Source organism: Mauremys mutica, chromosome 1 (genome assembly GCF_020497125.1).
Source record: "Mauremys mutica isolate MM-2020 ecotype Southern chromosome 1, ASM2049712v1, whole genome shotgun sequence".
Lineage (NCBI taxonomy): Eukaryota > Metazoa > Chordata > Testudines > Geoemydidae > Mauremys > Mauremys mutica.
Window position 1 is genome coordinate 82,358,797 of NC_059072.1, and position 8,896 is coordinate 82,367,692.

The following is an 8,896-nucleotide window of genomic DNA, read 5'->3' on the forward strand; positions in this document are numbered from 1 at the left end:
TTTTTTTAGAAAGTAAAAAACCCTCAAAAACAAAGAAAATGTTTCATTCAGCCTGAAACTTTTCTTTGGTTTGCGGAAAAAATTGAAAATTATTGTTTCATGTTGATCCTGAAATGATTTTTTTCCAGTTCCATGGCCAAACCAAAAAAAAAATTTGATTGTTGGCAAGCTCCACCAATGACAACATTAAGAGGCAGAAAGGTCAACTGCCCTGCTCTAGGTGAAGTTAGCAAGATACAAAAGTGGTTTGAGCATTGGCCTGCTAAACCCAGGGTTGTGAGTTCAATCCTTGAGGAGGCCACTTAGGGGTCTCCGGCAAAAATCAGTACTTGGTCCTGCTAGTGAAGGCAGTGGGCTGGACTTGATGACCTTTCAAGGTCCCTTCCGGTTCTAGGAGATAGGTATATCTCCAATTATATTATTATTATAAAAATAATCTTTTGACTTATATATTAAGCAAATTTGTTCTAGAAATCATTGAAATATAGAACCCCTCAGTGTCATGTTTACAGTCACTTTTCTGACTATAACTGCACTTGAAAGAGAATTTAAAATCTGTACAATTTCAAAGTGTGGATCAAATATGATGCTTATTGGTGCCTTCCTAAGCAATGCTTCCTGTTCATCTGCTATATTTAGTAATTTTATTTCTGTGCAGGTACCTATGTCAGCTCACCTCCGTAAACTTAAGCAATTTGCCTTACACAAGGCAAATAATGGCTTCACAGTATAGTATACAATTAATTTTTTGTGGGGGTGCTTTCTAGAGTCAACTAAAAATATTTACTGGCTCTAAATAAAAAAAAAAAAAAAGGCAGCAACATGCTGATGCTTGGTCCCAGCCCAGGGGAACCCCAGAGGCAAGGTGGGAGATTTCCTACTCCCTAACCTTCCCCTTGGGGGAATGCAGCTCCATCTGCCAGTAAGGACTGCAAAGAGGCAGAAGGGGCCTTTAGACATTTTAAGTGAAATCCTAGCTCCACTGAAGGAAGTTTTGCCATGGTTAATGGAGCCAGGATTTCATACTTTAGGCTTATCTACATCAAAACTTTATAGTGTTTGAATGAAACTGAACTAGATGATGTGATACTGACCTCAACTTATCTGACAGTGTAGATCAAGACACATCATGTTCAGCATCATGTGATTAAACCCTGAACACAATTCAATTTGATCTACACTGACCACTCAGTGAGGTCAGCATTGTGTCATTTAATTAGTTTGTTCACAGCCTTGTTCAAAACACAGTAAATTGTTCAACAAGGAGTCCAGTGGCACCATAAAGACTAACAGATTTATTTGGGCATAAGCTTTCATGGGTAAAAACCTCACTACTGCTGATGCAATTCAGTAAATTGTTGTAATATAGACAAGCCCCTTCAGTTACTGCAACACAAGCAACATGTGACTGGCAGCTTTTCTTTCCACCATCCACCCCCACTGACCCTAAATCTATTTCTGTGGGGTTGCAGGGTGGCAAAAGGGCACAGAGTGTGTCAGCCGTGGGTGAGCACTTTGGTAGAGGTACCTAGAAAGAGTGATGGTATGGTAGCAGGGGATATTTGGGGGGGAATACTAGAAAACATAACAAACAAGAAATGTATTGATGCTTTGATAATTTATCTGTTCTTACACCAAGGGATCCTATCTTCCTATGTGTTTGTACAGTATGAACAACTGTAAAAACCTCAGTCAGTCAAAACAAAGAGTATGTAATAAAGTAAACAAACTAGATCATAATTCAGATGCACAAAAGGACTGAATTACTGCTGCACAGGCAACTTTACTTCTGGTACTTCCTACCTTTTAGTGCTTGAACTCGCAACCGTACACAGTAAACATATGTATGTAGTTAATAATTATACTAGTAATTGAAAGCCCCTGCTGTTGCTTGGGTGTGGCAGTCAGGCCAAGTAATCCACCTGCGCAGTCTGCCTCATACAACCAATGAAATTGTTGCATGCAAATTAGCTGTGGAGTAAGAGTGGTGATTGGCTGATATCACAATGGTCTAAGACTCTTGGCATGGTATAGATACATGCTTAGTGTAGATGAAAGCCCTTGCTGTTGCACGGCTGTAATTCATAAAGTCAAAATGGCTGAGAATTTAAAAATAGGATGGTAACAGACAGTGAATCCCAGTAATTGAACCTGGTGATATTCTGATCAAAGAGAGCTCTCAACCATGCCTGTCGCTGTTTCCATCACTTCACACAAACTCAAGAGACATTCTAGACTCCAGAGTGGCACACACAGAGACAATCCTGGAACCTTATTTCAGCATGAGCATGAATGTGGCAACCTACTTTTGCCAAGTTGAAAACTGATCATTTATCCCTTCTCTTTTTTTTTCTGTCCATGGCTTACGCAGTTTGTAAGCAACGAGAGACTTTACTTATCACCTCATGACTCCGCTGCCTCTTTTTAGGGCCTTTGTCAAAGGCGTTTTAAAACTCTAAGTTACTTTCTCATCTATGTCTCCTTCATCCACTGTGTTGTTGACACACACAAATAATTCTAGTAAATTAGAGCAGACACAGTAGCTGAATTTGTGGTATGGATAGCGTGCCCAGCCCTAGTGCAGAAATCAAGGGAGGCCCTCATGACTCACAGCATTCTAGAAGGGAAGTCTCCCTCCTGCTGAGCCAGTAGGAATTGTTTTACTCTACTCTCTGTTGAAAGTCACTCATTCAGTCATCATAGTTTTCTCCCCGTTGAGGCCATGTGCAGGAATTGGTCTCAGTTCAATTGCAAAATGGTGATCTTCAGTTAAACACAAAGCCAGGAAATTAAAAAAATCTTCTTTATTATAGGTCTGCTAGGAAGACACAGAGAGCAACAGCCAAAGTGTTCCTGTAACTAACTAAGGTCAAGAATGTACCCATTCTGCCATAGTACATGACCTGAGACCGACTCATAAGTGCTAAGGTTGACATTTAATGCACGTCACTAAAAGGCGGAAGTGATCGATAGAATCAATCTCGTTGGGTGATTAAGAATGGTTTTGACAATGCAGTCATGCACGGTATGCACTAAAAAGAGGCAACTCGTTAGCTAGCTAATAACTGGGGAGAGAAGACTTTTTGGTCATATTTAGGAGCCAGAAAATTAGTCAATGCCTTACTACTCTTGCCAATTGTCAGAGAAAAAATAGGAAGGGAACAGTTGGCTACTTTTGTTGCTGGTCAAAAACCTGTGGTTTTCTTCACTATAAGGCAAGGAAACCTTTATATTTAATAATCAAATAATTTTATGTTATACTTTACATAAATCTAACACCACAGAAATCAGAGCCAGCTGTTAGAAGGAGCTGTTCAGCTCTGCAGTCACAGAATCCTGCATTCCAACATGGAGGGTGATCTTTAGAGACTCACCAAGCATCTTTTCTCTGTTTCTCTGAAGGTTTGGCTTTATGTGCAAAACATTTGGCAGTTCTAACTATGGCCTCATATCATAATCTCCCTAGACACATTGTGCTCCAGAAACTAGCAACAACTGCCGGTATTGAGACATGCAGCAGATTTCTAGCTTCATTATAAAGAACTGAACTATGTAAGTCTAGCTACAATATCCTTACACACAAAACACAACCACCTCACCCTATCCCTAAGTACATTCACTAGCTCCCTAGCCACTGAAAAACTGCATCTCCCTTTTCTGGCAACACCATCTACTCCATGCTGTGATTTCATCTGTCCCTGTACTCCCACTCAGTCCTTCTGCTATGCTAATTCTGGCCTCCTCTCCTGCCATAGATTGATCCTTTGCTGCCACAAGCCAGCCTCCTATAGGAAAATGACTCCCTCATCTCCCTCTGTCTCACCAATTCCTCACCTCTTCTTGAAACATGGCTTAATCCAAATCTCCCTATAACCTGTTGACTTGGTGATTATTACCTGATTCCCTACCTATTTCTTTTTTGTCTATTGGAGAGGGCTGAGGGTTCGCTTCCCATAACGATGAAGGGGTGGAAAGGAGTCTCTATAGGTGTTTGCCTGGCTGAGTTCCTGTCAAAGTTATTGCTTTAGTATTGCTAGTGTTTTATTTGAAGTGTTATTAATAATGCTAAATGATGCCTATTCAAGGTGCCCTGTTATTGTAAATATATGTATATAAATGTGGTCTCAACTTGAGCTCCTCGAAAGTGCCAATTATTTTTCCACAGAACATTTTTTAAATTTGAATTTTTCTATTTAAAATATTGTCATTAAAAGTATTTGTTTTGTCAGAAAAAAACAGGAGAGGTTAAGTTTTTACAATCTGAAAACTGAATATTTTGCCAAAAATAGTTCTGGTTTTAGTTTTTGGATGGGGAGTGAGAGTCAAAAAACAGAGCACGTTGACCAAAATAAAAATGTTCTGCAAAAATGGTAGTTTTGGTCAAAAAGCCATTTTATGCTGAAAAAATATTTTGACCAAAAAAAACCAAAAACTGATCAGCTTTAATCCCCATCACCTTTATTGAAACATTTCTATTGCTGTAACAGGAGTGCACTGTGACAAAATTGTATGAATGGCATTGTACACAATTCACTGTATGGTGTTTCATGTGGTCACTCTTGGCCAATGTAACATGTCCAAAATCCTAAAACGACGTATTTTCCAAATTCTACTATTTAATTAATCTCATTCAGAACATGCATTGTGCCTCAGAAACTATAAGTATAAATATTTATTATGTCATGTAATACTGATTTAAATGAGCAGCTTAGTAAAAATAAAAATTGAACATATTATCAAATACATATGCAAGATATTATTGAAACTCACCTTGTTTCTTCTTACCCTACTGTTACCATAGCTTCAAAGCTACATGAATCATTACAGTTATTTATCTGATGCACTATCCTTTACACTTGTATTTGTCATCTTTGGCAGGGGTGTGTTTAAGTTTAAGCAATTTATTTATATCTTCAATTCATAATAAACACAACCTGTACTACAATAGAGCACTGTAATGTGGAGCATGGAACAAACTCTTTCATACGTTGTAAAGAAAGCAGAGAACACAGTACTGACAGTGCAATATAATTAGGGCCCTACCAAATTCACGGCCAGGAAAAATGTGTCAAGGACCATGAAATCTGGTCTCCCCCATGAAATCTGGTCTTGTGTGTGCTTTTATCCTGTACTATGCAGATTTCAGAGGGGAGACCAGCATTTCTCAAAATGGGGGTCCTAACCCAAAAGGGAGTTGCATGGGGTTCACAACGATTATTTTAGGGGTATCGCAGTATTGCCACCCTTACTTCTGCGCTGCCTTCCAAGCTGGGTGGCCGGAGAGTGGTGGATGTTGGCCGGGCACCCAGCTCTGAAGGCAGCGCCCCACCAGCAGCAGTGCAGAAGTAAGGGTAGCAATACCATACTATGCCACCCTTACTTCTGTGTTGCGGCCTTCAGAGCTGGGTGGCTGGCAAGTGGCGGCTGCTGACTGCGGACCGAGCTCTGCAGGCAGCAGGACAAAAGTAAGGGTGGCAATACAATACATGCAATCCTTAATTCTGCACTGCTGCTGCTGGCAGGGACTCTGCCTTCAGAGCTGGGCTCCCAGCCAGCAGTCACCGCTCTCCAGCTTCCCAGCTGCAAAGGCAGCACCGCTGCCAGCAGCAGCACAGAAGTAAGGGTAGCAGAACCACAACCCCTGCTACAATAATCTTGTGATCCCCCTACAAATCCCTTTTGGGTCAGGACCCCTGCAATTACAACACTGGGAAATTTCAAATTTAAATAGCTGAAATCATGAAATTTATTATTTTTTAAATCCTATGACCATAAAATTGACCAAAATGGGCCATGAATTTTGTAGGGCCCTAAATATAATTCATCAACAAAACAGCTGTAAGAATTTTTTTTAAATGGCTGAAACAACATTTTTTCCCTAATCTTGTTCTTAGAAATGTTTGAACTATTTTAACTGAATCTTTCCCAGAAAGTTTGAACTGAGGCAGACACCCAATATGGAAAATGTCAGCCTAAACAATTACAAGTTGGATATAATTACAGGCAACTAAAACTAGTATCTTACAGCAGAAAGTTTCAGGTACCCTTAGATAAAAGTGTCCCTACCTGTGCCCTCTATATAAAACAGTTACCATTAATCGGGATTAATTATCAATGTCTAATGACACCCTGAAAAGACAGCTCTGTTTGTTAGTGCAAAATCTGCCTTGAGGAGCAATTGCTTATAAGTCCAAGTCACTATTGCCTATTACTTCCCTGAAGTGTAACTTTAGGGGTTACTGACATATAGACTGATCCCCACATTGACCTCCACGTTAAAGTTAAGGTACATTGGCAAACTGTTTACACTGTACTTGTGCTGTAGATAGAGGGCTTCAGTCTACAGTCAGTCTGGCCTCTTTTATAAGTGCTAAATTCAGACACATACACAAAAGAGGAAAACACAGATTTAAATGAAAATAATCCATAACACTAAAAAAACCCCAAAAACCATAAAAATGTTCCATGTATGACTTTTTCAGGGCCGCCCAGAGGATTCAGGGGGCCTGGGGTCTTCGGCGGCAGGTCCCAAGGCAGAAGGACCCCCCCGCCGCAGGTCTTCAGGACACTTGGGCGGCAGGTCCCAGGGCAGAAGGACCCGCCGCCGCGGGTCTTCGGGGCACTTCGGCAGTGGGTCCCTGGGGCAGAAGGACACCCCGCCCCCCCCCGCCACCAAATTGCTGCCGAAGACCCGGAGCGGAAGAAGCTCCGGGGGCTCGGGCCCCATGAGAGTTTTCTGGGGCCCCCAGAGCGAGTGAAGGACCCTGCTACAGGGGCCCCGAAAAACTCTCGTGGGGGCCCCTGCGGGGCCTGAGGCCTAGGGCAAATTGCCCCACTTGCCTCCCCCTCTGGGCAGCCCTGGACTTTTGGAGAAATAATAGCTACAAAAACAAAATCTTTCCGTTTGAAAACACTTACAGTAGGGGCATTACTTAGAAGAGAGATTTTCATGGCCTCCCAAGCCTGCATGTTGATTTAACTACAGGTATCTTAGCGTATGCGCAATGTGACTCACGTGGCACGTGACCAGGATTCATCACCAAATTTGGTCCATCTAGGCCGGGTACTGATGGGGAGTGTGATGTGAATGATGATCCATGCCCCCCATTAAAGGTATTACCACATCTAGTCAATTAACTAACGCAATAAGCAGAAAAGCCTATAGAGGGCACAAGTCCTCTTTTTTTCTTCCTGCATGACAAGAGTTTTCTGCCCTAAGCCACAGCACCGTTAAAAATGAAAGCAGCAGGCGAAGAATGGAAATGTCAGGAGTCAAGTGAGGTGCTGAGCAACCTCAGTGCTTACCAACTTCAACGAGTGTTCGGGGCACTTAGCACTATGCAGAGCTATCAGCACATTGTAGAATCAAGTTCTTCATGGTTAGAACTTCTCATCAGAATTTATTCATCCAAAAAATCATGGAGAGAGAGAGAGAGAGAGTGTGTAAGTAAATCTCACACACACACACACACACACTACATTAAAAAAATTAAAGTTGCAAGGTCAAGCACTCATATGTTAGGAAATGCCAATATTAATATTGCCCATGCAACCGTAACTCATCCCCCTTGTGCATGTAATTATGATACAGTCTTTAACTGCATATACTGGCTTTGTAGAAGTCCTACCTATTCCTTTAGGTGAGCCTTCTTCTAATTAGCTTCCTCCAGCTTAAATCTGACTTATTTGCAGCCTATTTGGCTGATTGGGCCCACTTGGCCTAATTCAGCCCGCTCGGGGCCAGTGTGGGGAGTATGCCCCATCACAAGATCCAGTTTAGATCTGGTCCCAGTGTGCTACAATACAAATATGTAGTAAAAGTCCCTGCCCTGAAGAGCTTACAGTATAAATAGAAAAGACAGTAGGAGAAAGGAATTTTTATTATTCTAATTTTACAGCTGGGCCCAAGGAGTTTCATGGAAAATAGGTCTTGTCAAACAAACTCTATATCAGGGGTCCCCAACGCGGTGCCCGCGGGTGCCATGGCGCCCATGGGGGCATCTTAATGTGCCCGCGTCCTGGCCCCCAGGAGAGCACCCGCTGAAATACTGCAGCGGCATATCGGCAGCGACACCTCTCGATGACGCCGCTTGCCATCAACAAGTGATGTCATCGAGAGGCGTTGCCCCCGAATTTCGGCGGGGATGCCTCTCGCTGACGCCGCTTGCCGTCGACAAGCAACGTCATCGAGATGCGTCGCCACTGAAATGCCGCCGAAATTTGGCGGCATTTAGGCAGGTGCTCCACCGCCGCAGTGGTCCTTCGGCTGGCGCCCACCAGCCAAAAAGGTTGGGGACCACTGCTCTATATCATTCTTTTAGATCAAAAGTTTAATAAAAATTGAATATTTTTATTTAATAACTTCTTTCAGGTGCTTTACATAGTACCATTTGATGATCTGATTAACAAATTAACACTCTACTAAATCAATGTGGGTGCAAAAAATTGGGTGTATAATTGACTTGCAGGTATGCAGGAAATTAATCCAACTGTTGAATCTACTGCATTTTCTTCTATGAACACTGGCCAGAGTGTGCACTAGGTGATTTACCTTTCTGCAAAAACTAATACATTGGGATGAAATAGTCTCACATCAAAAACTATACTAAGGGCACTCCTCTGCTTACAGGAAGGTCTGTGAATGGGTGATTTATCATTGCCTTCCAGCAGAGCAGGAGAAGATCTTAAGTTTGCAATAATTAAGAAACAAGAAATTCAGCATTAAAAGCAAAAGTCACTTTAAGTCCTCTGATTTATAGGTACTATAGGATGTGGCATTATTGTGTTAATGGCATGGAACAGCTGTTCCTTACTGGAAAACATAACATGTTTCACCCTTTGATATACATTGCTTTGTCTTTTTCCCCTGCTACAACGTTAAAGAGAGATTGCATTC